Genomic DNA, 15,247 nt, shown 5'->3' with positions numbered 1-15,247 from the left:
TGTGGCTAAGTGATAAATAAAATAATCACAACATATGGAGAAATAACAATCTTCGAATTTTTTTATTTCTTTCCAAATGCATGGGGTAGAATTTCTTTTTCATATATTCAAGTCTGCATTGTTTGCTTGAAAACAGAAGAACAGAGAAGAGATAAACAAATATATAAATTTTAACAAAATATTAAGAGTAAACATTACATTTTAGCATTGAAAATTATAGCATTACATAATATTTTTCCTATATAGAATATTTATGGGCTATCGGACAATTTTCTATCCAGTAGTGTATATATCACTATATCCAGTATCGTATATTGTATATATACGCTACTAGATAGAGGAGAGGAGGGTATTATGGAATACCATTTATATTTCTAAAAATAACTTTACTGGTTTTTGAATAAAAATCCCAAAATCATCATGAGTACATACTATAACTAATTGTAATGAACTGCCACTTGTAAAAAATACTATTTATTTTGTTGTCATAAAAAAATTATTTAAAAAAGTCACAAATGGAGGGTAGTATGGAATAGTCGGGTAATATGGAATAGGTGGTTTAAACCATTGAAAAACTAATTAGACTTCATAAAACATAGTTATTCTTAACTATAAAAACCATATTTTTAAGATTATGTGCATGTAATTCCTGCTTCGAGTCTATTTACAAAAGTCACAGATATAATTTTCTTTTTCTGCTCTGGTACAATCACGGTGAGCCCACAGAGAACAACTGAAGCATTGAATCCAAATTTTCCCTCGTTCATCTTCGCAGAATTTTCCGTTACAGAAGATACATTCAGCGTCTTCGTTTTCTGATTCTTTAGTTGATGGCATACAGTCCATTACAGATGATACATCAGAATGGAATGATTCATCGCTGCTAACACTGGAGTCATCTCTAGTAGGTTTAGGTCAAGAAGGTCGGTCTAAGTTTAATTTCTTAACAGGTGGTCTTTGATTGTTCGGTTTCTTTTATTGTTTTGAAGCTTCTGGTTCCTTCTTTTTGTCCTTTTCTTTCAGTTTATCCATTTATCCTAGTATTCCATAATATCCGACACGCCATCTTGGAAAAAGAACCTTTAAACTGATGGACAAAACATTGTCAGCTAAAAAACGACTACAGTATAACAAACTACAATTCTTTTAGTGTACATTATGCTTAACATCAATGTTCGAGTCACATGTGTACTAGTTGGTTAAAATGTTTGAAAACTTGCCTGCAAAAACTCTTGAAAATCACAAAATACACTTTGTTCTGTAGCGAGTGGTATGACGACAAAAAGCGGTCAACTCTCACTACACTGCATCGTGGGAGTCTTTCTTGAGTAGTTCATGGTATTCCCACGTAATAGCAGCAACAAACAGAGCCGAAACCTCGTATTCCATATTTTCCAACTATTCCATAATGCCCTCCTCTCCTCTATATCATTATTAATTTTATAATGTGAACTTTTCGAATCTTGACTTTCATTTTTGGAAACTTATTTTTTTATTTATTAATTAATTTCCTTATTTAAAAATGCACTGGACTACTTGAATTTAATAAAATAACGTATTGTAAAATTTAAAAGATCAAACTATGAAATTCAGAAAACAAAAGTTATTGTTTATACAATATGTTTTCTGCTTTTTGACCATTTTAGATATCTCTGCAGCTTGAAAAAAATATTTTGCAAGCTAAAAAGATGGTTAGAGAATGGTGGAAAACGTTACCGAATAAAAAATAAAAACTAAATTTGATTTTCCGAACTTAACAGTTCGATCTTTTCAAATCAGAATATGTATTTAAGATACATTCAAAATAAATATGCGAGATAAAATACTTAAATAATGTTAATACTGTACTTCAAAAACTCAAAAATTTTTTCACAGCTTAATGAACGGGATCCACATTCTCAACTATTACAAATGCAAATAAATTTATGATATGTAGCTTAGATCCGCATTACAGTAGACCCCCTATAACGCGGGTTCCTATAACGTAGATTCCTATAACGCGGCGAAAAAATTGCGACAGTATTCATATAAAGACGCTAAAAGGGACGCGTAAAATGCGGTAAAACGTCATCGCCAACTATCATCGCGGATGAGCAGCCGAACTACTTTCCGCCGTCCAGCGCCACGCTATGGAGAGTTTAGGCGGGTAAGTTGAGTTTACTATCGTCTGTACAGTATTATACTGTCAGGTCTCGTTTTATGCGGTGGATACGTTCTACAGAAAAGCGCATATAAAAAATTCGCATAAAAAAAGGCTTTACTTGCCTTGAAAAAGTAGGGATACGTTCCGTAATTTTCTAAAATCGCATAAAACCAAAACAACGAGTTAAAATTAACTTAAAACCGCATAAAAATGTTTGCAGAAATTAAAAGAAATAGGCTGCTTAATAAATTACTTCGAATGTCTGAAAGAAATTCATATAANTTAAGTAACAAGTGCATTACTGAACAACACACAAGAAAACATGCGTGATATTTACTAAATTGATACAAAACAGAAGAATTGTATCAAAGAGAGAGGGAAAAAACATCTCGATATTATCAATCAAAATGTTTTGTTTAAGAATAACATTTTTTCTTTAAAAAATAAATAAAAATTAAATTATTATTTGGCAGCTGTTTTCTATCATTTAAAAAAAAACTAAAAAAAGGGAAACAAACTTTCTCTAAGATGCTAAATACCAGATGGAAAAGAGGAAATCTTAATTTGTTATACTTATCGTGATGATGATTTCCAGATTTAATAATTAAATTAAATTAGTTACGTGATAATAGAATGAAGATTTTTATCGCTAAATTTGTATATATTTATATATATTTTCTTTATAAAAGATTAAAATATGTCATGGAAAAATACAGTCACGTAAATAACGTATCCTGTTTAAAAATAAGGAATTGTTTTGCTTTATATTTCACTGTAAGTCTGACTGATGAGACGTTTACTTGGAAGAAAAATCTGATTATCTTTGGTCTTTTTTTTCTTTCTTTGTTTTTTCGGGGGGTGGTAGAAGAATCTTAGTTGGAGAAAGTTTGAAATTTACCATTGCAAATACGCTTACCATTAAAGTAAGCCCTGTTCAATCGATTTAGGTAAGGTATTGGAGAATAAATGCATTTGTTCAGTATAATTCTTCATAGATTTTTGTTATTCTTTTGCAAATTTCAAATAATTTAAATTTTGTATAATATTCTTGAATCGAAATTATGTATATATTATCCCCCCAAAAATTTATCTTTTAAGTGGAAGAAAATATATATAATAATAAAATTGAATAGCATGGTAATCAATCGAGTTACGTTGTCTTCCATTTAAATAAATGTATATGATATATACCTGTATATATGGAAATTTGGAGTTTTGTGCGTCTGTCTATCCGGAAATTCTAATGGAATATGTTAAGAGTTGTTGTGGTATTATGTAATTTATTACTATAATATATTACAGTCTGTGTGCTTCTTACTGTAATTATTGCTAAATACGTCACATACAATAAGAGTATTATCATAAAGAGGGGTGACATTCATAAATTGGAGTTGGTGTTAAATTAATAAGAGAGGATGATGAAAAACTAGTAGTAGTGCTCATTATAAAATGCCTCTGTTGGTTTATTACCGCATCTATTTATGAATTATCATCCCTTATTTTTGAAAATTATCCCTTCTCGGTTGGTTATCATCCCTATTTATAAAAGTACTACTGCTTAAAGTATTTTTATCCCTACACATTATAGTTTATTATCCTATTTATAAAAGATGTCCTGTCGATTTATTATCAACTCTATTCATTAAACACCTATTAGTGGAGGATAATATATTAATAGGGATATATCATCTTTAATATTATACTATCACCCATACACAAAGGGATGATACGAAGGGTTGATAAATTAATATTCCTCGCTTAAGGGGTAGTAGATATCTTTCTAAAACACCATTATAAAGATGATGATAAATTAATAAGAATTATCTTTATATCAATAAGTAATATGCAATTAAGGATGATATATCCGTACTAATATATTAACCTCGGCAAATAAGTGTTACATAGGGGGATAGGGAAATTTTTCATTAATAGGATAATTCTTTTCGTATGTAGGAATAAAAAATACGCGCTTAACAAGATAAATTAATGCTCTAAATTCAAGGATGTTCTATATAAATGGGGATCAATTGAATATAATTAGATGTTATAACTAATCAATAAGGATATTTTTTAATCTCTTGAGTAATTCCTTTCGTATATAGAGATGAAAATAAATGTTTAACACCAGTACAATTTATGAATAGGTAATGTAAAATTCCGCAGTCTCCTAGAAACTTTCAACACAATAATTTTATTAATTAAAAAAACAAAGTTTGCAAATAGACAAACGGACGTACTGCACAGTACATATTGAATACAAAAAGAAATAATTTTTTTAATAGCTGAATTAAAAAGTTTTTTGAAAAATTTCACATTTACATTAACACGTAATCGTTAAACAAACGTTTTTGTTAAGTAACAATTTAACATTTTTCTCTCTCTCTTCTTTCATATATTTTGTATATAAATTTTCTTTACAATTTTTGTAATGTGCAAGAATTTATTTGATATTCGAAAAAATGTTTTATGTGATTAAATAATCGATTTACTTTTAGGGTAGAAGCTAGTGAAAATGGTATAATTATCCGCTAACTGTTTTGCTTATCGATTAATGTCGACGAGCGAGTCGTACAAACAATTAATTGTCTACTTTTTCCTGTGTTTGGAGGTGTGTTTCCAGATAAGTTGTGACGTCATCTGCCGCAATATTTTAATTATTTGTTTACAGAAATTAAAAAAAAAGGCAAAAGTTTATTGTTTCAGATCTTTTATTGTAGATTTTTTGTCTGCGTGAGTCTGTCTAGGTGTGTATAAAACTCTGTTATCTGCGCTTATTGAATACTGATAAGTGAAAGTCATTTATAGAATTTCACTAATGGATTTTAGAAAAGTTTAATTTCTTCTTCACGACATTATTTCTGTTAAACTTATTTGTTATTTTTTTATTTTCTTCTTTCATGATTTTAATATATGAGATTTTAGTTTTCATCTTTCTAATATAAAAATTGAATTTAATCCCATTTTTCATTTAAGACGATTTATTCTCTCTAATAAAGACAAATATTGGAATAACGAAAATACATTCACTAATGGATCAAATTGATAAGCGAATTTAAATCTCAAATGACTAATAAGTCAGACAGAAAAGGAGATTACTTTATTCGGTTTCTAAACTCAGTACAGATGTAAAAATTTCGTTCTTATATTCTATTAAATGTCATTTTGTTTAGTTTTACTTTAGAGTGGGTTTTTTTTTGGGACAGATAAACTTTTATAAGTAGATTTTTATGTTTTGAGAGCGAATGTCTCGGTAAGAATAAATGCATTTTAAAAGTCATCTTTATTACATAAGAATAAACAAAAAATTTTAGAAAACTTTACTCCTGAACTATAATCCTATAAAGAGTTTCATGTTTATTTTGTTGGTGTTTTAAAGTAATTACAAAAAGAAATTTTTCTTACTTTTTATGAGTTACTTTAGGAAGAAACAGAGAATTAGGAATTCTCTGTTTCTTCCTAAAGTAACTTACGGCTATTTTTTTAAATAGCTTTAATTTTTAATTAAAGCTATTTAAAAAAATCTGTAGTAGACTTCATTTACTCTATAAATTTACTCCTACAAATTTATTTCTCAAAACGATTTATAAAAATTTAATTATATCAATAGATAATGTTTATCGTCTTTAGGTTAACGAATGATGCTCATATACTTCGTTCTACCATTAATAGTAAACGACGACTAAAACAAAGAGGAATAGTTTTAAATTTTAAACTATAGCCTAGTATTGTTGTTGCACGCTCTGTTTTACAATAGACTAAATAACAATCTGTCATTAAATAAATTATTTTTTTGTGAATATATAGTCGCTTTTGAATTTTTTCTTTTATATAGCCTATTCTCAGACTCAAAACTAAGGCACTAGATAATAGGAAACAATGAGATTTGTAGGTAAGGAAATCCCCTTACATATTATTCTTGAATGTAAAAAAGTATATCAGAACTTAATTTCAAAAATTACTTTGTAATTAAATTTAGAAAGCGATATCAAATATATATAAATTAAAATTTTATCGGTATTAAATAACAATTAGTTAAACACATTCTGTAATAATTACTAAGTTATATTATTACTCATAATGGAGTAATAGATAAGTGAAGTTTCTTCCCCAAACTCCATCTCGTTGAGCTGGTTTGTCGTATTTATCACGACTAGATATATTTTGGGATTCAGGATTGGTGAAAGCACAGCTCCACACTCAAGATAGACAATATTTACAGTTTATTTATAATATATATATATATAGTATACAAGTTGAAAAACAGTAAATACAGGATACAAAGCGTGTGCTTCACATACTAGATTGGCTTTCAGGAACTATTAAGCTCTGAGAGGCCACGATCAGCCTGTGGAGTGGCTCTACTGCACGGTTCGCCCTGTCCCAGCACTACCAGTCCCCGAGGTAGTTACCAGATGAGTATGCTGTCTCTAAGCTCAGAGGGCTTCCCACGTGTCTGAGACTTCCGTGTTACCAGTCTCGAGCCCTTCTCTCCCCTCTCCCGTTCGCTCCGCAATTTAAGAGGTTTTTAGAGAAAAACTTCCGACCAATTACAAATCTTACTTGCGCGAACAGCTTTCATCCAGGTCCGATTTTATCGGATGAGAGTGAAGCTTACGTTTACGTCCGCTGATATACGATCCACTTGTTTCTGGCCAGGAGTTCACCGTCGGGCAAGTGGTCTATCACCGGACCACACGTGGATTTAATTAGCGAGGTTGGCGCTTTTTTTGTTTCCTCTCTGTTACAAGTCAATACTTTACAAGATACATCATATATTATCTTATTTTTTTGTTTTTTAATAACCGATTGTTCACACCACTCATATCCCTTAGAATTTCAAACTCAATAATAATACTTTTCATACTAAATTCGATAACTGAAAAGTTTACAATCTATATAAATAAAAATGTAAATGTTCGTTTATTCAAAATCTTAAATCTTCGAAAGTTCTTAATCGATTGCTTTGAGATTTTGACACAACGTGCATTCGAATCCCCCCGTGTTTTTATATTATATAGATGTAGAAATTCCACCCGCGGGGAGAGGGACAAAATTAAGGCTGACCGTGAAGAACTCGGCTTCTATTATGCTATTTTAGATGGTTTTTTTTGCGTTTTTCATTGCGTTTTAATAGGGAATGTCAAGAGAATGTACACTAAGAAGGGATTTTTCAAAATTCTCTCCCGCAGTGAGTGTTATACATTTATAATAGATACATTTTGAGCCACAGAAACGCGTGGCCGATTACAGCTAGTTTTAATATAATTAGAATGAAATCAAATTCTATGTTTAATAATATTGCAATAATTTTTTTAATAGATAGCCTAAGCCTTGGTGTTGTTCCCACATAGTAGACCTGTAAGGTACCGTACTAAATAAAGCACAACCCACCAAATAAATAATAATGATAATAATAATAAATTTTTAGTGACTTCATAATTTATTTTATTGATATTACTGATTATTTAAAAAATATTAATTTTAAGAAGTGTTTAGAAAAGTTTCGATGAAACAATTAAGTATAAAATATTAATAATTGCTAATAACTAGAAATAATAAGTATGATTAATATATTTGTTTTACTTTATTAATTTAAATTAGTTTATAATCTGATAAATTGTTTTCTTTGAATATTTTAATCCAGGGATGAATTATAAGAAAAAACTTAACACTGTTTCTTAAACCCATATTCTTAAAATATAACAGTTTCATGATTTCTTTTATCAGAGAATAAGTTCTGTATTCAGAGAGTAGGGAGATCAAGTCCTCTTTATTTAATCCTTTTATCAATGATGTAAGCCAAAGTTTTAATGAAAATAAATGCTATTTTAGGCATCCATTCTTATAATTAATTAATTATCCATCATCTTTGCATTGCAGATTATTCGATAGTAATTTCATACTCCAGGGTAATGTTTATGCGCAATTATCGTATAAATTAATAATTTATGCTTCTTAATTTTATTTAAAATATTATCTAAAGGATTTTCATAATGGCATCTCATAAATATCTTGAATTTAAATTAAATCGTATGCCTTTATTATTAGAATTCGTAAAATTTCCAAACTAATTTTAAATTCTGTCAATATTACTGGAGAAATTCTAATACATTTACAAGTCACATGTATTCTTGAAACTGTAGATATAATGTAACTTTTAGAGGAATATAAACTTAGTGTAGATCATTGTTTACAGTTCAAAATAAAATATGAATATGTTTTCGTTAGATAAAATCTGATATAAAGATTTCAGAAAAGATCATCTGAAATTCCGTGCGAAAATAGCAATTGCTTCCTTTCTTTGTTCAACTGATTTTTATTGATGATAATTTAGATTCCTTTCTTCTTCAATGAATTCTTACTATGTTGATGCATGAAATTTTTCATAAATCTAATATCTAATATGTGAAAAATTTGTTGTTTTTTATGCATTTAGATCCGGTTGTGGTAAATGCAACGGAAATTCTTGGCGACTCGTCCTTCACAGCTCAAAAATTATGTTTTGTTAAACAAAAGTCCTTCTCCTTTTGCAGTGGGTCTTCTATTTATCTGACTAGCGAGATTATGACTTTTCAATACGAGAATAACTTAATATCAAATTGTAAGCAACGTATAAAATTTGAATAGTGCTGGGCCTATCAGTGGCCGAATGGATAAAACCACTGAACATTAATAGTTAGTTGAGGGTTTACGCATCAGGAACAGGTCGGCCATACCAACACGTTGTCTTGTTTCATCAATTGTAATTCGAATTATAATGGATAGTGCTATGATTGAATCGGCAGTCTATTTTCCGCAAAATTGGTTGACCGATTAATAAACTGAAATTCAGTTCTGAATGACTTATTAAGGTTAATTTACCTAGAATTTACCTGTCTTTGGTTACCTTTTTACTTTAAGAGAAAATCAATTAGGCCTACTACTTTTTATTGAAAATCATCAATTTCGGATTTTCAAGGAGTCCATCTATTTTATCAATAAGACAGACATTATGTACTATCAGAGCACTAATACATTGTTAGGAACCGTCAAACATAACATGTACGTAGAGGTTTCTGAGGGTAATAAGCTCGCACATTGTTACACTTGGGACACATGTCCTCTTTTCCTAATCCCAAGAAGTTTCAAACAACAGAAAATTCGTGACTTCTAGCCTATTCTGTAAATATGAAAAAAGTAATGAACGATATTTGTCCATTGACCCAAGGAACTGTGTCGTATGTTGACCAAAACCCATTCCTTGTTTTCAAGGCCAAGTCAGTTTCCAGGTCAACCAGCGTCATTTTCCGGAAGCGCTGATCCGTTGAATCATAGAGTTTGATGCTCCTTGTGTAATGTACGATGCCCTTTTTTATAGCTTGTGCCCCCCTTTTTCAAAGTTTGCGAGCGCTGCTGGTGTTGAGTTTTAATTTTCTATTTGATTTGAAATCTGATTGATTGATCAATTATCAGTTTGAATCTACTTATTAAAATTGACAAATATCAAGACGTTTCGGAAAAATGGGAACTTTTAGAGGCTTGAATTCGAACTTGGAATCTATTAGACTCGTGTTCACAAAACTTATAATTGTTCAAGCACTAACAAAACAGCTAGCGAAAATTCCATTTTTAGAAGCAACTCGAATCTGCAATCCATTCATCTTTAAAGAAATGAAATAAATGATGATCACTACAAAAACAGTTTGCTCTAGGGACAGTTTCTAATATTTTTAAAAACCCAGAAACAAAATTTAAATAATGATCAAGTTTTATGGCTGGATTAATATTCTAAATGAAATTCTTCATCTAATGAAACCAGAAATCTAAAAGAGAACCGAAGGTCTCCCAAAAAATAAATAAAGAAAGAACTATAATGACTAACGAGAAAATGGTGCAGTTTTTATTTCTGGAAAAGACATTTCTACTGAAACCACGTTCGAATTTTCCTTTAGAAAAAACAGTTATCTTTTAATGGATGATAGAGTATTTTAAAATATTTTATTAATATTTCCGTTACTATTACATATAATAACAAAAGTAAAATTACTGAAATAACATGTTTGTTTTTACTATTTTCGACCTGCAGGCATTAAAAGAACCTTTTTCAGGCTCACAATAGATTTGGCCAAGCGTAAGGTCCACAATGGGAAGATTGGGTAATTAGAGTCGACATGTTCTGGACAGATTATTACCTAAAATTCCTGATGTTTCTTCGATCAGAATGAATTTGATTCCGAGTCTTTTCAGAACAGTAAGTTGACGCTTTAACGCCTTGGCCATCCGATTGGAGAAATACAATATAGAAAAAAGTTGATATTATGTTAAAAACTCTTTTCAAGAAAAAAGTTTTTATTAGTTAAATTACTTCGTAAGTGTAATGGTTTAGAATAATAGAACGGTAAGAAAATTATTACACTTGTTAGCCTGATATTACGATTTCTTTCCAAAGAATTTTGAACCTTCTGTAAATTTATAAATTATCAGAAACAACTTTGAAAACCGATAAAAAAAAATGCTTAATATATTTTACTATTTATTTGCAATGAATCTCTTCTGTAGATCTAAGAATTAACTGGTTCGATGTAATTCAAAACTTGCAATAAATTAAATTTTAAAATTAAGGAAATTGACTTTGTTGTTAATAAGTAAAATTAGGTGAGTTAAAATAATTAATGACATTAAAATAATGAAATTTCTCATAAATTCGGAAAGTATCTTGAAAATAGTAATTACAGTCTTTTCAGTTGATGAAATGTCTTTTAATGAGATACGCTATGATTTGTTTAATCTCAAAAGCACTTCTTAAATTATAAACCATACAAACTGAAGAATCTATTTGTATTTATTTAAACTGAAAACTAATTCTGTTATATTAAATAAAATTTGAAATTATTATTTTAGAATTGATTAAAGTATTTTATTCTGTAAATAATTTCTAAGACGTTTTCAAAATTATTTTGTTTATTAATGCAATGATAATTGTGGTCAACACCGAAAATAATCTATATTCTTTTATTTTCATAATACTTTATACAAAACTAAATTATATAAAATATGTTAGATAATTACAGTATATAAGAAACGCTGCACACACCTTTTTATTCGAACAAAAAAAAAAATAGATAAGAAATGTTCGAATTATCAAAAATTCAAATTTTTTTTAAAAATTAAATTAAGTTTTCTATAAGTTTCTAGTGTTCTGTTTTATTCCATATTGTATGGTAAATATATATTGCTTCGTTTTCGTGTCCTGTTCTGTAAACACTTGAAATTTTTAAAATTAAAGATAAAATTGATAAAATTCCACTAAGAAGTCATAAAAATAAAGCTAAACAATGCAGTTTTCGAAATACAAATGTCATTAAAACTGCACCCACTAATGACTAAGTGGATAAACCCCTGAACACCTGTAGCTAGTTGGTTTTAGATTGTGGAAGCAACCAGCTGGCGACATGGTTTTTTCCGGATTTTCTTAATGTGTTTAATACGAAAAATAGGACCAGTTTCCAATAAAAACCCTCTCGAAAGACACTTTCTCTTTTGGCAGATCGCCCATTTGTTGCATCGCCTAATTCCATTAAAAATGTAAAACATTCGAAATTTAAGCACACAAGCACACAAGCAGGACTTTACAAAAAATCAAGATTTTGGAAAAATCGCATATTTTGCAAATGAATAGACCGTATATTGTTTCTCTATTCGAATTTCAAATTGAAAATATAATATATTGTAGCTCAAGATTATCGAAATATAGTATATATTAAAAAGTTCGATTTAGATGTATTTTTAAAATAATACTGTAATTGAATTTTAAGGGAAATAATAGATGAGGGAGTCAGTGGCGGCCTTAGGGGGTGGCGAGCAGGGCAATCGCCCGGGGCCTCGCTCTTGGAGGGGCCTCGCGCAACAACCAAGTAGAAAAAAGTTGATATTTAAAACTTTTTATTTTATCCTTGGCTATTAGTTATAACAATAAAATAAATTTAATTTATAGTACAGTATATATTAATATTAATAAGTGCCTACTATTTCAATTCACATACTTTGCACAAAGGACAAGAGCCTCGCAAAGATCTGCCGCCCAGGGCCTCGCAAAGATCTGCCGCCCAGGGCCTCGCAAAGGTCTGCCGCCCAGGGCCTCGCAATGGATAAGGCCGCGGCTGGAGGGAGTCTAATAATTGAAATTTGTCTTATATTTTGAGGTTTTAAACCATTCTCACTAACAAATGAAAATGTCAAAGTTTTAAAATTTATTACATTTATAAAATTATTTTCAACTGAAATACTACTGTATTATTAAAATTCGGCTTCATAAACAAGATCAACAGGAGATCAGTTTGAAATAATTTAATTAAAAATTGCTTACTTTCATTACTTTATTAATATTGTGCAGTTTTTACGGAGTTAATAATATTTAAATTGACAAGTAATTAAATATTAATTAATAATATAAAAAATAATTTTGAAAACAAAAAAATCAATTTTATTAATAATTAAACAAAATTAAAAAAAACAACGAATCTAGAAAAATAATCTATTAATTTACATTTTAATTGATTTTAAATTCTTAAAGTAAAATCAGAAGTATTAATAATTATTATTTTCTAAGTTACAATCATAATGTTATGAAATTTAGTCGAGAAAATCAATTAATGTAAAATTTTTTATAGGCTAAAAACAATTCCGTTTAATGGAAATTTGATATTTACGTATAAATTCTATTATTTTACTAAATAATAAATTATTTTTTCTTAAATATAAAAAGTAAACTTTGGTAGGCTAATAGTTATTTATTTACAAAATGTTAAAATTATTAATAATTTATAACTTTTACAATTAGTAACTAACTAATGAAAGAAGTTTATTATTATTTTGAGTTTAGTGAGTTATGCTCGGTTGAAACTGGTGACTGTGAACTTTGCTGGACGAAAGTCAAAGCATAGCAACCAAAACACAACAAAAATTAAATAAGTGTGTCATTGTGTGTGTCTGTATTAAGGAATTTCCTCACAATATCACACTACAGAAGGCCACTATATTCAATATAATGGCCTTCTGTAGTGTGATATATTTATTTCTATTCAATTATAATGTTTCCAAGCTTTTGTTTAATGTGTATGATATGACACCTGTAGAGGAGAGAACGACAGGTACAATAAGCTTTGTGGGAGCTCGGGGGCCGTCAAAAATAAAATTATGACATTTACGGTAGGGCCCTGTCATCACATCAGGTGTGTTTTGTCGGACACACCTCCGATTTAGACAAAAAAACATAGTTAAGGCGCGAGGGTAAATTTCACTCCGACGTCCAGGAATGAGCCTCTCAGGAGGATGAATGCAAAGTCAAGTACAAATACCAAAGAGAATTTATTATCGAAAAACAAAATTTTAAAACAAAGTTATAAAATCCGATTTAGGAAATTGGCCTACTTCTATCTATAAAACGGGGTACCTAACGGGGTATCCGAACTGTGCGACTCATAACATACCAGGAAAAGAGTTCTCTTCTCTTTTTTTCTTCACTTTCTCTCCCTGTTCTATTCACTTTTTCGTCTTCTTCCTCCTTCACTCAGTCCATCATCCAGTTGCCTTCTCCGTCTCTCACTGGGTTGTTCCCTGTTTCTGGGTAAGTCTCTCAGTCGGTCGTCTCCAGTCCGGACAATCAGTCAGTCAGTTTGTCCAGTCTGCTAATACAGTCTCCTAATTTCGTCACTTCTTTCTATTTTATTCTTCGTTTTTGATCAATCATGCTTGTGTTCCGGAGGAAGGTAAAGTAATTTGTAAAAAGCATAATTGGTTATCCAGTGGTTCTCCTTCTCTTTTGTCAATGAAGAATAATGTACATCCATGTTACATGGATAGCATAGCATATCATCGGCCATACAACACATCGAAAAAGGAGGAAACGATGGTCATCCCCTCATCTTTTCCTTTGCATGTTGTTAGATTTATAACAGTTTATTGATAATTTTTTGTTCTAATTTGTTTCTCTTGATTATTTTAAATCGATATTACTGAAAATTTGGAAACGGATCCCTAAAATCGCAAAAATAGGCGAAATTCCTTTACAATGTTGGTTGATATACAAACAATCTCGGTGTCGCGTTTACATATGCAGCATCTTCGAGATGTGGGTCCTCCAAAGGGCGTCCTCTCTGGTAGCTAACAGTTGTTCTTTACACAACCAGACAGAACAAAAAAAGAATATAAAATACATGTAGAGTTTAAAATAAAATAAAATTTCTAACTGACTAATGAAATTACATTACTAGCAATGATAAAAATGAAGTGATTAAAATTAAAGTTATACAGAAAATGTAAATAATAATTCACGAATGTATATATATATATACAGTCGACCCCCCCTATAACACGGTAGATACGTTCCGTTCTTTATGAATCAATTTTGTACGAGTCCTTGCCAATCACAGCCCGGCACGTATGCACTTTACGGACTACGGCTGTTTGAAAGGTTTTCTTCCATAAAATTAATCGATTCCTAGACTAATCCGACTCAACATTTCCAAAATACGTATATTTTTTTGGGAATAATCCGTATAAACTATGCTATAAACAAAAAATTGTAGTATTACTTACCGAGTGTGCACAGTTCAACGTCACCGTTGCTTAATCTTGTTTTCGTCGCGGAGCAGCGCACCAAACGGCGGGCGCGATTTCTGATAAGTTATTTTTCTGCGAAAACTTCGTAGAACTTTGAGACCTCATTAATATAAATAACTTTTATGGCCGTTGAATAAGAAATGTTTTTTTCACAAGAAATGTATAAAATTAGTGCTGTATTAGACTTACGGTACCTAATTTACATACTGTACAGACGATAGTAAACTCAACTTACTCGCCTAAACTCTCTGTAGCGTGGCGCTGGACGGCGGAAAGTAGTTCGGCTGTCCGATGACGTTTTACCGAATTATAGGAGTTTTTTTTACCAGGTTTGTACGGATACCGTCGCAATTTTTTCGCCGTTATATAGGAATCCGAACTATAGGAACCCGTGTTATAGGAGACTCGACTGTATATATATCTATTCATCGTCCAGAGATACCTTATTCCTGGGTGAATTCTGTGTACCTTCTGATATATTATTATTATTATTATTATTATTAT

The sequence above is a fragment of the Centruroides sculpturatus genome, unplaced genomic scaffold, assembly GCF_000671375.1.
Source record: "Centruroides sculpturatus isolate CEXI.00-Female unplaced genomic scaffold, Cexi_2.0 scaffold1600, whole genome shotgun sequence".
NCBI lineage: Eukaryota > Metazoa > Arthropoda > Arachnida > Scorpiones > Buthidae > Centruroides > Centruroides sculpturatus.
The sequence above is the reverse complement of the archived record's forward strand: the minus strand, read 5'-3'. Positions refer to the sequence as shown.